This window comes from Phyllobates terribilis, unplaced genomic scaffold (genome assembly GCF_046119375.1).
Source record: "Phyllobates terribilis strain yellow unplaced genomic scaffold, ASM4611937v1 Scaffold_14__1_contigs__length_39327217, whole genome shotgun sequence".
NCBI lineage: Eukaryota > Metazoa > Chordata > Amphibia > Anura > Dendrobatidae > Phyllobates > Phyllobates terribilis.
Window position 1 is genome coordinate 33,204,685 of NW_027362774.1, and position 16,750 is coordinate 33,221,434.

Consider the following 16,750-nt stretch of genomic DNA (forward strand, 5'->3'; position numbering starts at 1 on the left):
GCGCTACAGGGAGTGATAATGGGAGTGGGGGTTCGGAGCTGGGGCCAGGGGGATGAGCACTGAGCCCTGAGATGAGGACCTGTAACCAGCGCTCGCCCCCCTGTGCAAATCCAGCCCACAGGGCCTCAGCCATCTGACCTGCTCCTTCCATGGATGGGACGTTCGACTCTAAGACCACCAGGGCAAAGGAAGGAGGGGTGGGACATCCCGTGTCCGCTTCATTGGTCCGTTCAGGGACTTCAGGATCACTGATCAGTAAGGGGCAGCGAAGGGGGATCAGCAATCGCCACGGTCCGGGGAGGGGCCGCCACAGTCAGAGGCTCTTTCCGTATTTAGTGTAGAGCCTACCATTAATGGTCACCTTGCTTGGGATGTCAGGTTAGGTGGACAGCCATGTCTTGGTCGGTTTGCCATGAGATGTCCAGGGCTTGGGCTATGGTTTTAGAACCTATTCCTGTTATCCTGAGGATAAATCACACCCAGGTGGACGCAATCTGCTAATTATGTGACTTTCTGGAGGTGAATGGTCACTCGGGATGTTATTTAGGGGCATCAGACTACAGGGGGATGAATACTAATGCACATCATAATTGACATATTTATATTTTGAAAATAATTAGAAAACCATTTATCTTTTCCTTTACACGTCACAAATACTCGCTCTGTTGTGTTGGTGTCACATAAATCCCAATAAAAATGCATTTAAGTTGTAGGTGTAGTGTGAAAAAATGTGAAAAGTTCACGGGGCATGAATACTTTTTTAAGGCACTCTACATGTGCGGAAAAGATGATCAGTCACTGAAAGGTGCAAACCTACAACCGCCATGTGAACAGAAGCGGGCAGATGCCCCGAGGTCAGGTCCCCCTCTGGTGTCTCTGCCACCACCAATGGGCATGGGTTCACCAGTCTCACCTAAAAGCGAGGAAGATGCCACAGGAACGCATTTACCTGTGTCTCTATCTCTCAGGCATCTATCTAAACGAACAGCCAGTGTCATGGCTTCCTCCAGGGACTGCGGGCAGGGATTGTAAACCATCATGTCCCTAATCTGACCCGAAAGTCCCTGACAGAACTGACTCCGAACCGCGGAGTCGTCCCAGGAAGTTTCTACTGCCCAACGTCTTGTAAGCAGTGGTCCTCAGCTCCACATCCATCCTGAACCAATTTACTGATCTTGGATTCAGCAACAGCGAATTTGTCAGGGTCATCATAAATGAGGCCAAGAGCCGAGAAACCTATCTCAACAGGAGAAAATGCCGGGGAATCCACAGGCAAAGAAAATGCCCAGGTCTGCCGATTTCCCCAGAGCAAAGACAAAATAATGCCCACTCGCTGACTCTCTAAACCAGAGAAGGCAGGACATAGGCGAAAGTATAACTTGCATGAGGCAGAAAAAATTGAGAACCTACTTCTATTCCCATCAAAGCAGTCCAGTAACTTTACCTCGGATTCCACTGCGCCAATTAGGATTAGCGAGTTATTGATGATCGCTGATATCCGCAACTTCCAAGGACAAAGTTTGAAGTTGTGCAGCCAAAGCATTCATGGAATCCATGATGATGCCCCGGCGCACCAAATGGCCTGGCTATAATGTTATGACTGTATAAGCTCTCGCAGGTCACATACAAACCAGGAGAGACAAACACCTGAACACCACAGGTCCCTGTTCTAACTATTAAAGTCCCTAATTTGAACCTGATTTGTTCCTGCCTGACCGTGGAGGTTGGCACCATAAGTATACGCAATGGCGCCCTCACTCAACCTCTACTTGCCCGGAATGTCCTTAACAGCACCCTCTCTATAAATAATGTGCAACACTAATACAATAATAACTATGAAGTGAAATACACAAAAATCTGGGGAATAGGCACAGGCCTATGAATGTGGACACACAGGAAAGATAGAAGATAATAAGAACCACACAACAAACGGAAATCCCAGACCCCAAACGTTAAAGAAAGGAAAGGGTACTGGGGAGGAAGACACACAAACAAACTGTAGGAAAAGCAACAGAGATTAACCAGGTAAGATGATCCCGAGCTGGGGAGATGGATCTCCAAGCACCATCCGTCTGGAAATGTAGCCAGCATAAGATGCAGGTGGGTCATTCCATGTCAAGTGAACCAATGAATTTTATCACTATATTTTTAACTCTTTTGATCATTTGTTCTTTGGTAATACTGTGTTAGAAGATGCAAAATGTGAAGAAAAAAATTCTATAAATTAGTTGTTTTTTTTAATTACTTTTCAAAGTTGTGAAAAAATGTGACTCTCTGTGCTGCGCTTTTACGTTTCTCCTCATAACTCAGACCGGAACCAAGATAGAGAAATGGGAAGACGCCATTCAGCTTCGAGCAGCGCCGATTTTACCCATGTGGAATCAAAAGCAAAATTTCAAAACACATTTCCGAAAAATCAATATAATATTAAATTTGCAAAAAATTCCCATGTGCCTCCTGTGCTCCCAGCCACATCTGTACCAATATTCACGTTGGGCTCTCATTGGGATCATACTTTATAAATGCGAAAACCTTGACTTCAGATCTGTTCAGCTGGCGGTGTAAAAGTGCCGGGTCTGTGGTTTCCTCCTGGTTCCTTAGATATTGGAGGGTGGAGGGATTCGGCTTCTTCTTCACACGACGAGCAGCTGACCGGACCTGAGATGATCTTTATAAATCCTCAGATCCTCCGCTCAGACTCCTCCACCATCTCTCCCTGATCTGCCCAGTAACGGACAACCTGAGCAGATTCTAGACAGGCGAGTACCACAAGCACATCCCAGAAGGGGGAATATAGCAAGAATTACAATAAAAAGGACCAAATAAAGAAATACCTGAAGGGGGGAAATTAAGGGGTTAATACTGGCAGAAGTGAAGTATTGTTTTAAAAGTGAGAGGCAAAGGAGAACCCATCACAGGACTCGGTGATACCTCACGGTCATTCCATGGAGCGAGACTGAAGTAACAACAAGGGTTTATTCACTCAGCAACGACTGAAGACCATGAAGAGACTGAAGACGGCACCAGACCGGCGATGGATGACAGAACTGGTGATGGGACCTGTGAGTGTGATTGGCACCGCCGGCTAATGGACTCTCCAAAGATTACACTAATGAAGAAGTAGAAGGGACTTTTCTGCAGCTTCTGGTCCATCCCCATCCTTTGTGTATCCAAGAAAACCAGACAATAAAAGTAAAGAAAAGTCAGATATAACTTAGGTGGAACAAACCCCATAACAGCTCCTCTCCCAAGATGTGATAGAACAAAACCAAACTGGTAATGTAGAGAAAGAGAGCGGCCCACATCCTAGTGTAGAGAAAGAGAGCGGCCCACATCCGAGTGTAGAGAAAGAGAGCGGCCCACATCCGAGTGTAGAGAAAGAGAGCGGCCCACATCCGAGTGTAGAGAAAGAGAGCGGCCCACATCCGAGTGTAGAGAAAGAGAGCGGCCCACATCCGAGTGTAGAGAAAGAGAGCGGCCCACATCCGAGTGTAGAGAAAGAGAGCGGCCCACATCCGAGTGTAGAGAAAGAGAGCGGCCCACATCCGAGTGTAGAGAAAGAGAGCGGCCCACATCCGAGTGTAGAGAAAGAGAGCGGCCCACATCCGAGTGTAGAGAAAGAGAGCGGCCCACATCCAAGTGTAGGGAAAGAGAGCGGCTCACATCCGAGTGTAGGGAAAGAGATCGGCTCACATCCAAGTTTAGAGAAAGAGAGCGGCCCACATTATTATTATTAATTATTATAGCGCCATTTATTCCATGGCTCTTTACATGTAAAAAAGGGGTATACATAGCAAACGACAAGTACAATAATTTGAACAAAAACGAGTCGTCAACTGGAACAGGAGAGGTGAGGAACCTGCCCGCTAGGGCTCACAATCCACAATCTACAAGGGATGGGTGAGGATACAGTAGGTGAGGGTACAGCTGGTCATGCAGCGGTATGGTGGAATGGTGGTTACTGTAGGTTGTAGGCTTGTCGGAAGAGGTGGGTCTTCAGGTTCCTTTTGAAGGTTTCCACGGTAGGCCAGAGCCTGGTATGTTTGGGTAGAGCATTCCAGAGTAGGGGGGATGCACGGGAGAAATCTTGTATGCGATTGTGGGAAGAGGAGATAAGAGGGGAGATGAGAAGGAGATCTTGTGAGGATTGGATACTGAAAGCCATGAGACTCTATGAGCTGTCCGACGCCGAAGGTGTAGATGGAGAAGAGCAGAGGTCCTAGAACTGACCCTTGGGGGACACCGACAGGTAGGGAGCGAGATGAGGAGGTGGTGTGTGAGTGGGAGATAATGAATGTCTGGTCTGTTAGGTATGAGGAGATCTAAGATAAGGCCAAGTCTGTGATGCCAAGAGATGAGAGAGTCTGTAGTAAGAGGGAATTATTATTATTATTATTTATCATTATAGCGCCATTTATTCCATGGCGCTTTACATGTGAAAAAGGGGTATACATACAAGAACAATTGCAATAATCTTGAACACAATGTGACGGCGACTGGTACAGGAGGAGCGAGGACCCTGCCCGCGAGGGCTCACAGTCTACAAGGGATGGGTGAGGATACAGTAGGTGAGGGTAGAGCTGGTCGAGCAGCGGTATGGTGGAGCGAGGACCCTGCCCGCGAGGGCTCACAGTCTACAGGGGATGGGTGAGGATACAGTAGGTGGGGGTAGAGCTGGTGGTGCTGCGGTATGGTGGAGCGAGGACCCTGCCCGCGAGGGCTCACAGTCTACAGGGGATGGGTGAGGATACAGTAGGTGAGGGTAGAGCTGGTCGTACAGCGGTATGGTGGAGCGAGGACCCTGCCCGCGAGGGCTCACAGTCTACAAGGGATGGGTGAGGATACATTAGGTGAGGGTAGAGCTGGCCGTGCAGCGGTGGTTACTGCAGGTTGTAGGCTTGTCGGAAGAGGTGGGTCTTCAGGTTCCTTTTGAAGATTTCCACGGTAGGCGAGAGTCTGATGTGTTGGGGTAGAGAGTTCCAGAGTAGGGGGGAAGCACGGGAGAAATCTTGTATGCGATTGTGGGAGGAGGAGATAAGAGGGGAGTAGAGAAGGAGATCTTGTGAGGATCGGAGGTTGCGTGCGGGTATGTAACGGGAGACTAGGTCACAGATGTATGGAGGAGACAGGTTGTGAATGGCTTTGTATGTCATGGTTAGGGTTTTGAACTGGAGTCTCTGGGCAATGGGGAGCCAGTGAAGAGATTGACAGAGGGGAGAGGCCGGGGAATAGCGGGGGGACAGGTGGATTAGTCGGGCAGCAGAGTTTAGGATAGATTGGAGGGGCGCAAGAGTGCTGGAAGGGAGGCCACAGAGCAGGAGGTTGCAGTAGTCAAGGCGGGAGATGATGAGGGCATGCACTAGTGTTTTTGCAGATTCATGGTTGAGGAATGTGCGGATCCGGGAGATATTTTTGAGTTGGAGTCGGCAGGAAGTGGAAAGGGCTTGGATATGTGGTTTGAAGGAGAGATCAGAGTGCAGGGTTACTCCAAGGCAGCGAGCTTGAGGGACTGGGGAGAGTGGGCAGCCATTGACATTGATAGATCGGTCAGTTGTGGGGGGGTGAATGGGATGGCGGAAAGATGATGAATTCTGTTTTGTCCATGTTAAGTTTTAGAAATCTAGCAGAGAAGAAGGATGAAATAGCAGACAGACATTGTGGGATTTTGGTTAGTAAGGAGGTGATATCGGGTCCAGAGAGGTAGATCTGTGTGTCATCAGCATAGAGGTGATAATGAAAGCCATGAGACTCTATGAGCTGTCCCAGGCCTAAGGTGTAGATGGAGAAGAGCAGAGGTCCTAGGACTGAACCTTGGGGGACACCGACAGATAGGGGGTGAGATGAGGTGGTGCGTGAGTGGGAGATACTGAATATCCTGTCTGTTAGGTATGAGGAGATCCAGGATAGGGCCAAGTCTGTGATACCGAGAGATGAGAGAGTTTGTAGTAAGAGGGAATAGTCCACTGTGTTGAAGGCAGATGACCAGTCGAGGAGGAGGAGGACAGAGTAGGGCCTCCTGGATTTGGCTGTTAGTAGGTCGTTGGTGACTTTAGTCAGGGCAGTTTCAGTAGAATGGTGCGGTCGGAAACCAGATTGTAGGCGGTCGAAGAGGGAGCAGGAGGAGAGGTGGGAGGACAGCTCAGAATGGATGTGTTGTTCCAGTAGTTTTGAGGCTTAGGGGAGAAGTGATATGGGGCGGTAGCTAGACAGAGAGGATGGGTCAAGGGAGGGCTTTTTGAGGATGGGTGTGATCGAGACACCAGTTGTTAGTGACAGTTTGAAGAGGTGGGCTAGGGCTGGGATGAAGATAGTGGTAAGGTTTGGGATGAGGTGGGACGGGATTGGGTGAAGTTCACAGGTGGTGAGGTGTGATTTGGAGAGTAAAGAGGAAAGTTGATCTTCCGTAATGGTGGAGGAGGAGGGTTGAGTAGGTGTGGGGAGGGGCTGTGGGGACTTTAGGCAAAAGCTTTGTCTGATGGTGTCAATCTTCTGCTTGAAGAATGAGGCCAAGTCTTCGGCTGAAATAAGAGGAGAGGGAGGAGGCACTGGGGGACGGAGGAGAGAATTGAAGGTGTTGAATAGTTGTTTGGGGTTGTGAGACAGGGAGGATATGAGAGATGAGAAGTATGTTTGTTTTGCTGCAGAGAGTGTGGACTTGAAGGTAGTGAGGGACTGTTAGGATGGCATGAGTCAGAGGGGTTACGGCGCAAGTTCTTATTCACTGATGGGATACCTATGTAACTGACGCATGCGCCGTAACCCCTCTGACTCATGCCATCCTAATTTGATTACCATACTCAGCTGGTTAGAATAGGTATAAAAGCGGTACCTTGTGCACATATGTTAGTGCCCCCATTGAAGAAGCTTGTGGCAAACGGCGTCGTCGGGGTTAACTTCACCATCCCTCCTCTGATCAACTTATTGAATTACTATATGTGAGTACTCTCCACTGGCTTTAATGTTTTGCCATAACACACCCTATATGTAGCTACACTATATGCACAGCCTTAGTAATTGGTACATTTAATATGCATGAGCCTGATGCCTTTATACCTTGTACTTATCTGCTGACTTACTTATAGCACATAGGGGCCATATGCTCCAATATTTCAACTTCTGTTTGTAAAATATTCTTGTGTTGTGCTGCTACTTTGATGCTAATCTTTCCACATACTTAAGACAACCCCCCCTTTTTGCACTTGCACTTTACCTTGTTTCAGGGGAGTTCTAGATGCATTTTTCATTCACGGATTAATTGGTAACAGCACTTTATAATAGGGTTCGTGCAATATTGGATCTATGAATCAAAATAGCCATGGATGGGCTAATTTTCATGTACTAATATAGCTATGTTGGAGGTTTGGTTGTTGTAATATTTGAAGGCACCTGTTTTTTATATAAAAATATATATTTTTAAAACTATTGAAATAAATTATATTGATTTTATATGTGTCTATTTATCTTCCTTTAAACTTGGCCTATACAGCTTGAGTTTTTTTGTTTGTTTAAAATTACTCTGGGAGTGATAACCTTGACCTTGTTGAGCCAAGCTTTGGTATGTGTGAGGGGGGCGACAGAATCGAGAGCTGCTGCTGTTGTGGTGTTTTATAAAGCGACAGCAGGATCGGCATCATGTAAGGAACTTATGTCTGTAAGAAGGAGAAGGGATTCAGAGAGTGAGTGTAGGTCAAGGTGTCTGAGATTTCTGCGAGGGTACGCAAGTTTGTGAAGTGGGGATTGTGCACCTGGAGAGGAGAGGGTAGAGAATGTGAGGAGGTTGTGGTCAGAGAGAGGGAGGGGAGAGTTAGAGAGGTTAGATAGGGAACAGAGGCCGGTGAAGATGAGGTCCAGTGTGTGGGCGTCTTTGTGGGTGGGTGTGGAAGACCACTGAGTAAGACCGAAGGAGGAGGTGAGGGATAGAAGCTTAGAGACAGATGAGAGGGAAGTGTCAATGGGGATGTGGAAGTCACCCATGATGATAGTGGGGATGTCAGCGGAAAGGAAAGGAAGTAGCCAGGTGGTGAATGGTCGAAGAAGGTGGTGGCTGGTCCTGGGGGGCAGTAAATGACAGCCAGTTGGAGGAGGAGTAGATGCGCACACAGTGCACCTCAAACTAGGAGAGAGTAGCGGAGGGTGGCGGTGGCATATGGGAAAAGGAGCAGTTATCTGACAGGAGGATACCAATTCCTCCGCCATGCTTGCCGTTGAGGCGGGGGTGTGGGAAACGTGGAATTCGCTGTACAAAAGTGCAGCTGGAGAGGCTGTGTCAGAGGGGGTGCGCCAGGTTTCGGTGAAGGCGAGGAAGGGAAGTTTGTTAGTAATGAAAAGATCATGGATGTAGGAAAGTTTGTTGCAGATGGAGCGAGCGTTCAATAGGGCTTCTGTTAGAGGGACTGAGGAAGCGGGGGCTGGGCAGATGTGTATGAGGTTAGAGAGGTTGCGGAAATTGGTGGTAGATTGAGGATAAGAGTTAGAAGTGACTGTGGGGATGTGGTGAGGAGGGCAGGGATTTTGGGAGATATTGCCAGCAGTGAGGAGGAGAAGAGAAAGTGTTAGCAGGTGGGAGCAGGAGAGGGCATGAGGTGGCTGTCTGTGTTTGGAGACACAGGATTGTATGTTGAAGAGCAGTTCTGAGGAGGAGGTGACATGTATGGGGAGGATGGAGGGAGAGATGACCAGTTCATTCCTAGGTGTAGGGATTAGTGGAGTTAGTAGGAAATGAACTATAGGAATGAGAGTGAAAACTAACAGAAACATTGTTTACTGTGACTAAGTATCCAGTCACCTTCAGTTCCCTTCTGGTTCAATTCTGGTATAATTCAGAGCGCTACACTTCTTCAGAGCGCTACACTTCTTCAGAGCGCTACACTTCTTCAGAGCGCTACACTTCTTCAGAGCGCTACACTTCTTCGGAGCGTTACACTTCATCGAAGCGCTACACTTCTTCAGAGCGCTACACTTCTTCGGAGCGCTACACTTCTTCGGAGCGTTACACTTCATCGAAGCGCTACACTTCTTCAGAGCGTTACACTTCTACAGAGCGTTACACTTCTTCAGGGCGTTACACTTCATCGAAGCGCTACACTTCTTCAGAGCGTTACACTTCTTCAGAGCGCTACGCTTCTTCGGAGCGTTACGCTTCTTCGGAGCGTTACACTTCTTCAGAGCGTTACACTTCTTCAGAGCGTTACACTTCTTCGGAGCGTTACACTTCTTCGGAGCGCTACACTTCTTCGGAGCGTTACACTTTTATGTTGCACTTGTACGGTGCACTGAGCAGGCTGATGTCTTGCAGACGTAGTGCTCACAATATAATGGCTTCAAAATGCATTCAGGTGTGAAACAGAGGGGAATAGCCTTTGCTCATCTTTATCAGATAATGAAGCCAGATACAGGATATTCAAGGCAGAGTAAACATGGAGGTCATAAATAAGGGTGGTGAAAGACATACCAAGACAGTACAGCAGAGGTAAGGGAAATCACAGCATGGGAAAGCTGAGTGACGTACCAAGACAGTACAGCAGAGGTAAGGGAAATCACAGCATGGGAAAGCTGAGTGACGTACCAAGACAGTACAGCAGAGGTAAGGGAAATCACAGCATGGGAAAGCTGAGTGACGTACCAAGACAGTACAGCAGAGGTAAGGGAAATCACAGCATGGGAAAGCTGAGTGACGTACCAAGACAGTACAGCAGAGGTAAGGGAAATCACAGCATGGGAAAGCTGAGTGACGTACAAGAGAGTACAGCAGAGGTAGGGGAAAGTCAGCAGTCTTCCCCATGATTGTGGAGCCTACTGAAAGAGACTAAGGGACCTTTTTAAATGCTTAGGAAGCCTTTGCAGGTTTTTTTTGTTAATTATTCTAATTTACTGAGATGACATTTGTGTTTTCATTGGCTGTAAGCCATAATCATCAACATTAACAGAAATAAACCCGTGAAATAGATCACTTTGTGTGTAATGACTCTATATAATAGATCCCTCTGTGTGTGATGACTCTATATAATAGATCCCTCTGTGTGTAATGACTCTATATAATAGATCCCTCTGTGTGTAATGACTCTATATGATAGATCGCTCTGCGTGTAATGACTCTATATAATAGATCCCTCTGTGTGTAATGACTCTATATAATAGATCCCTCTGTGTGTAATGACTCTATATGATAGATCCCTCCGTGTGTAATGACTCTATATAATAGATCCCTCTGTGTGTAATGACTCTATATAATAGATCCCTCTGTGTGTAATGACTCTATATGATAGATCGCTCTGCGTGTAATGACTCTATATATTAGATCCCTCTGCGTGTAATGACTCTATATAATAGATCGCTGTGTGTAATGACTCTATATAATAGATCCCTCTGTGTGTAATGACTCTATAATAGATCCCTCTGTGTGTAATGACTCTATATAATAGATCCCTCTGTGTGTAATGACTCTATATAATAGATCCCTCTGTGTGTGATGACTCTATATAATAGATCCCTCTGTGTGTAATGACTCTATATAATAGATCCCTCTGTGTGTAATGACTCTATATGATAGATCGCTCTGCGTGTAATGACTCTATATAATAGATCCCTCTGCGTGTAATGACTCTATATAATAGATCGCTGTGTGTAATGACTCTATATAATAGATCCCTCTGTGTGTAATGACTCTATATAATAGATCCCTCTGTGTGTAATGACTCTATATGATAGATCCCTCTGTGTGTAATGACTATATAATAGATCCCTCTGCGTGTAATGACTCTATATAATAGATCCCTCTGCGTGTAATGACTCTATATAATAGATCGCTGTGTGTAATGACTCTATATAATAGATCCCTCTGTGTGTAATGACTCTATATAATAGATCCCTCTGTGTGTAATGACTCTATATGATAGATCCCTCTGCGTGTAATGACTCTATATGATAGATCCCTCCGCGTGTAATGACTCTATATGATAGATCCCTCCGCGTGTAATGACTCTATATAATAGATCCCTCTGTGTGTAATGACTCTATATAATAGATCCCTCTGTGTGTAATGACTCTATATAATAGATCCCTCTGTGTGTAATGACTCTATATAATATAGGAGTTTCACTTTTTTTTGTATTGAAAAACTGAAATAAATTAACTTTTTAATGATATTCTAATTTAGTGAGATGCACCTGTATGTGTATGTGTGTGTGTATATACATACATACATACTGTAAGGTAGCGCTATTCATCACGCTGGGGGACACTCGCTTCACGGGGTTAATTAAAGCATACCAGCCACGTTTTCTGATAACACGACATCCAGCAGTTTATTACACTTCATAACTGCACATAACAGAGTCCATCTCAGTGGCTCACCGGCATGGTTATACACATAACATCCAGGAGACCTTTCCAGTGGCAGCTATGCCCGCTTGGCTTTAGATACAGACTTCAGCAAGGTACAACATCAATGTCCATATAAAGAACCATTTTTACCTTTGCTGGGTCTTAGCTTCTTCTCTCAGCTCTGTTCTGCCACAGCTGTGGCTTTAAGGCTTCCCAGCCGTGGTCTCCAAGCCACGTGCCTTCCAGGGCTACTGCGTCCCAAACACAGGGATTTAGCCTCTTGCCTCACCAGGCCCCTCCTGGCTAATGGTGTCCCACACACAGGGATCAGGCCTCACGCCTTTCACCTGTTTCTAAAACTACCAGGGCTTATATATCAGTCTGTGCATACAGGACCTGTGATGATGTCACAGTCATGTGATCAGTCTCAGTCACCTGAGGGGAGGTACATGGTCAGCCAGAACACACCCCCTGGACATTTTAGCAATGCTGCAAGCCGCTGCATTACATATCCCCCCCCTCTGTTCAAACTTGTGGGGTTGAACACATAATATACACATCACATTATAACCCACAGTTCACACAGAGACCATGTACTTGACAATTGCACTGCTCAGCCCCTGGAACATTAGTCAACGACATTAGCCCATTCCTTAGGGACCTACCATCTGTCATTGTCACTGACTTCGTTAAGTCACATTTCTGGGTCGTAACCCTGTCAGACCTCCCCCGCTCCCAGCGGTCAGTCGTCACCTTGTCAGACCTCCCCCGCTCCCAACGGTCAATACAGCGATGTGACTCACATGCCCTGGTATCTAAGGTCCGGTTCGACTCCGTACTGTCCCGTACTCTATTGGGTCGTTTGTATGGGCTGCTCAAACCTGAGTTACTGGAGGTCTCACTACCTCTAAACCCACACCCACTACCCTCAGGACATCTTGGAAGGTCTCTACCTTCTACTGTAGCCGTTCTATTATTTGAAGGGCCCTTTCTCTGTCTGGTCTCACAATTTCTAGATGGCTGCCATCTTCTACTGCTCAGGCGATGCTGTCTTTCCACTCGCAGTCTGGCGAGATTCAACTGTTCTACCTCTCGCAGGTAGGTCACTTGGTACTTCATCAGCATGCGTATATATGCAAGACTTTCTTCCGTTCCTACAGCGGAAAATGACACCATGGCATCTTCATCTGGTATCCAGTCCTGACGATCACGTGGACTGCTTACTTTCATCACACCAGACTTCTTTACCATCATCTGCATGGTTCGGCCATTTCTCCCAATGAGCTTTCTTACCAGAACATGAGGCACCCGGATGACCTCTTCCCGCAGACTGTGAGCTTTTCTCATAAGCTCCAGTTGTCTAATGGCTTGTTCCGTCTTCAACCGGACAAACCGCTTCGTGCGAATACATCGCCAGTGCATATCACTTAGGATAGCCACCCTCTTCACTGTGACTTCGGTTGTGGACACGACCACCAGCCGTTTAGTTTCTGATGTCGAGTACACCTTACAGGCTCCCACGGCCTTCTTAAACTCTTCATGCACTGACTCTCTGGTGCACTCTTCTCTCAAATCAAGGCACTTGTACCGAGACGTTTCTGTCTCACCAGAGGTTTCCAAGCAGTCATCCGGCTCAGGTTGCAGGGACAACTGACTCTCAGCTTCTTCATCCTGTATGCTTCTCCTGAGCCGACTCACAGCTATGACCTCAAGAATTCTCGTCTTGACCACTTCTATTTCATACTTATCTTCTTTTAACACTTTCTCAGCTCTCCTGAGGTCCAACTTCTCATGGTATAAAGGAGTAAGTGCCACTTGTTTGCCCTTTTCCTTCTCCAAGGAGGCCTCGTTCACTGAGTGGTGCTTTGCCAGGCGACCTTTGAGCTTAACAACTTCTTCCTCTAGCTCAGCTACTCACCTCTCAGCAGCCCATCTCTGCAGCTCTTCCTGCTTCAACTGCTCCTTTAACAGTAGAGTTCTCTCAGACCTCTCTGTCTCCAATGCGCCCACTCGGCTGTCAACAGCCAGTCTCTCAAGCTTCTCTTGCTTCAAATGGGCTTGTAGCGTCTCCTTGAGCTCCTTGATCTCGGCTCTTACATCCACCGAATCATCCGAGCTCGCATTATTCGAGGATGTATTTGTTTCATACCTCCCATCTCCAGTGGCCAACTCCTGGCCCTGGTCTGTGGCTTCTCCGATAGACTCCTCCATCTTTTTCCGCTCAACTTCCATCTTGCTGATTCTTTCCTTAAGGCACGTCTCTGCCCTCTGGAGATCATCACAGAACGTCTGCAGCCCCTTCACCTGAGCTTCCAGACCTAGGGTCTTTCTGCGGAGATCATCATTTTCATCACGGGTGTCCTGCAGAGTGGTCTCAACCACTTGGCGCATGTGCTCTGCATCCGCCTTATCCTCCTCTAGTTTTTCTTTTAACCCTGAGGAGATCCTCATAGTCTCTCTTAATTTGTTGCAGTTCCCTACTGCGTTCACCATATTCCTTCTTGGAGTCACACAGCTCCCGGTTGAGCTGTTTGCGCAGTCGTTCTAGGTTTTGTTCACGCCCAGAAACTTCATCCTGCAGCGCCTCCTTCTCAAGCTTCAACTGCAAAACCTCCTCCTCCTTGGTTTTGCGGCGGTCCTCCTTAATTCCCTGGAACATTTCCTTCCATTGGTTAACTTCCTCGCTGCTTTCCTCCAGTTCTTGCTGTAAGTTCCTCACAACCTGGTATATTTTCTGCCGTTCAGACTCCAGGTTTTCCCATAGTTGCGGTATGTCACTCTGACACTGCTGCCTGATAGGCTCCAGCTCTTGGTCATGACTGGTCGCCTCCTCTTTCAGGGCTATCAGATCCTTCTGTCTCAGTACTGTACCGGAGGTTGCTACTGGCAACGTCACCTCCTCTTCTACCTCTAAAGGAGGATCCACACTTGGAACAAAGGCACACAGTACTACATTTTCTTTATTTTCACTTGCAGCAAAGACTATAGGAGCAACCTTTTTGTGGCCCTTGCGCCGTCGACGACGAGAGGGGGACTTTCTCTCCTCGTTTAGCTCCTCCTGACTGAACTCTCCTTCTACTTTCAAAGTGTCACCGTCAGCTACGGGGTCTGTGTCACTCCCCATGGTGTCGTGGACCAATAAGTCACCTCCCACTTTGACGTCAACCCCTTCTAGTGGAGCTACCCCGTTATCAACGGTCAAATTGTCATTTTTAGGCAGGACCAACCCACAACCAGTAACAAATTTTGGTTTTCTTTACTCCACGCTCTTTTGGAAATCCGCCCCCTTTTTAGACTCCGCCCCCTTTTGGACACCCACACCTGTAGGAGAATTTTTACAAAAAAAATCAACAATAGACTTAGGACTCAGTTCACAACATCTCTTACCACCTCCCCGGGCACTCTGGGACAATACTGGCGCCCCCGGAGAGTTCACAGAATGGTCCACTGCCGCCATTCTATACGGTGCCCATAGCTCCTGCAGTTCCTCCACCATGTCCTGTACACGTTTCTCACATTTCTGCTGCGGTTTTAACCAGCAGTTTAATTGCTCAAAAGCTTCATTTTCTTTTGCTGCTCCGTTCACAGCCATCGCGGTACACTATTCACACTACACACTTCACACCGCTCTTCCCGGAAAATCTTCGTGGCCCCGCCAAGCCACAGCAAACCAGGTTTGAGTGCGGTGACAATTTTCGTAACCCCGCCGAGTTACAGCAAGATGCTTTAATCTTCGTGACCCCGCCGAGTCACAGCAAGATGCTTGTATCCACATTTGTCGTCCTGTGCCGTTACCCCTAGCAACCGGGCTGCAGTTGCCCCTAGCAACCGGGCTGCAGTTGCCCACATTCTCGAACCACATGTAAGGTAGCGCTATTCATCACGCTGGGGGACACTCGCTTCACGGGATTAATTAAAGCATACCAGCCACGTTTTCTGATAACACGACATCCAGCAGTTTATTACACTTCATAACTGCACATAACAGAGTCCATCTCAGTGGCTCACCGCCATGGTTATACACATAACATCCAGGAGACCTTTCCAGTGGCAGCTATGCCCGCTTGGCTTTAGATACAGACTTCAGCAAGGTACAACATCAATGTCCATATAAAGAACCATTTTTACCTTTGCTGGGTCTTAGCTTCTTCTCTCAGCTCTGTTCTGCCACAGCTGTGGCTTTAAGGCTTCCCAGCCGTGGTCTCCAAGCCACGTGCCTTCCAGGGCTACTGCGTCCCAAACACAGGGATTTAGCCTCTTGCCTCACCAGGCCCCTCCTGGCTAATGGTGTCCCACACACAGGGATCAGGCCTCACGCCTTTCACCTGTTTCTAAAACTACCAGGGTTTATATATCAGTCTGTGCATACAGGACCTGTGATGATGTCACAGTCATGTGATCAGTCACCTGAGGGGAGGTACATGGTCAGCCAGAACACACCCCCTGGACATTTTAGCAATGCAGTAAGGCGCTGCATTACAATACATACAGTGGGTACGGAAAGTATTCAGACCCCTTTAAATTTTTCACTCTTTGTTTCATTGCAGCCATTTGGTAAATTCTAAAAAGTTCATTTTTTTCTCATTATAGTACACTCTGCACCCCATCTTGACTGAAAAAAAAAGAAATGTAGAAATTTTTGCAAATTTATTAAAATAGAAAAACTTAAATCTCACATGGTCATAAGTATTCAGACCCTTTGCTCAGTGTTGAGTAGAAGCCCCCTTTTGAGCTAGTACAGCCATGAGTCTTCTTGGGAATGATGCAACAAGTTTTTCACACCAGGATTTGGGGATTCTCGGCCATTCTTCCTTGCAGATCCTCTCCAGATCCGTCAGGTTGGATGGTGAACGTTGGGGGACAGCCATTTTCAGGTCTCTCCAGAGATGCTCAATTGGGTTTAGGTCAGGGCCCTGGATGGGCCAGTCAAGAATGGTGACAGAGTTGTTCTGAAGCCACTCCTTCCTTCAATTGCAACCAGTCGTCCTGTCCCTGCAGCTGAAAAACACCCCCATAGCATGATGCTGCCACCACCATGTTTCACTGTTGGGATTGTATTGGGCAGGTGATGAGCAGTGCCTGGTTTTCTCCACACATACCGCTTAGAATGATCACCAAAAAGTTCTATCTTTGTCCCATCAGACCAGAGAATCTTATTTCTCATAGTCTGGGAGTCCTTCATATGTTTTTGAGCAAACTCTATGCGGGCTTTCATATGTCTTGCACTGAGGAGAGGCTTCCGTCGGGCCACTCTATCATAAAGGCCCGACTGGTGGAGGGCTGCAGTGATAGTTGACTTTGTGGAACTTTCTCCCATCTCCCTACTCCCATCTCTGGAGCTCAGCCACAGTGATCTTGGGGTTCTTCTTTACCTCTCTCACCAAGGCTCTTCTCCCATGATTGCTCAGTTTGGCTGGACGGCCAGGTC

At 47.3% G+C, this 16,750-nt stretch overlaps 1 protein-coding gene across 2 annotated transcripts in view; it reads left to right on the forward strand.

Moving 5' to 3' along the window:
* Positions 1–16,750, forward strand: part of LDHD (lactate dehydrogenase D) — a 179,521-nt gene that overhangs the window by 31,917 nt on the left and 130,854 nt on the right. The gene's annotated exons all lie outside the window — the stretch shown is intronic.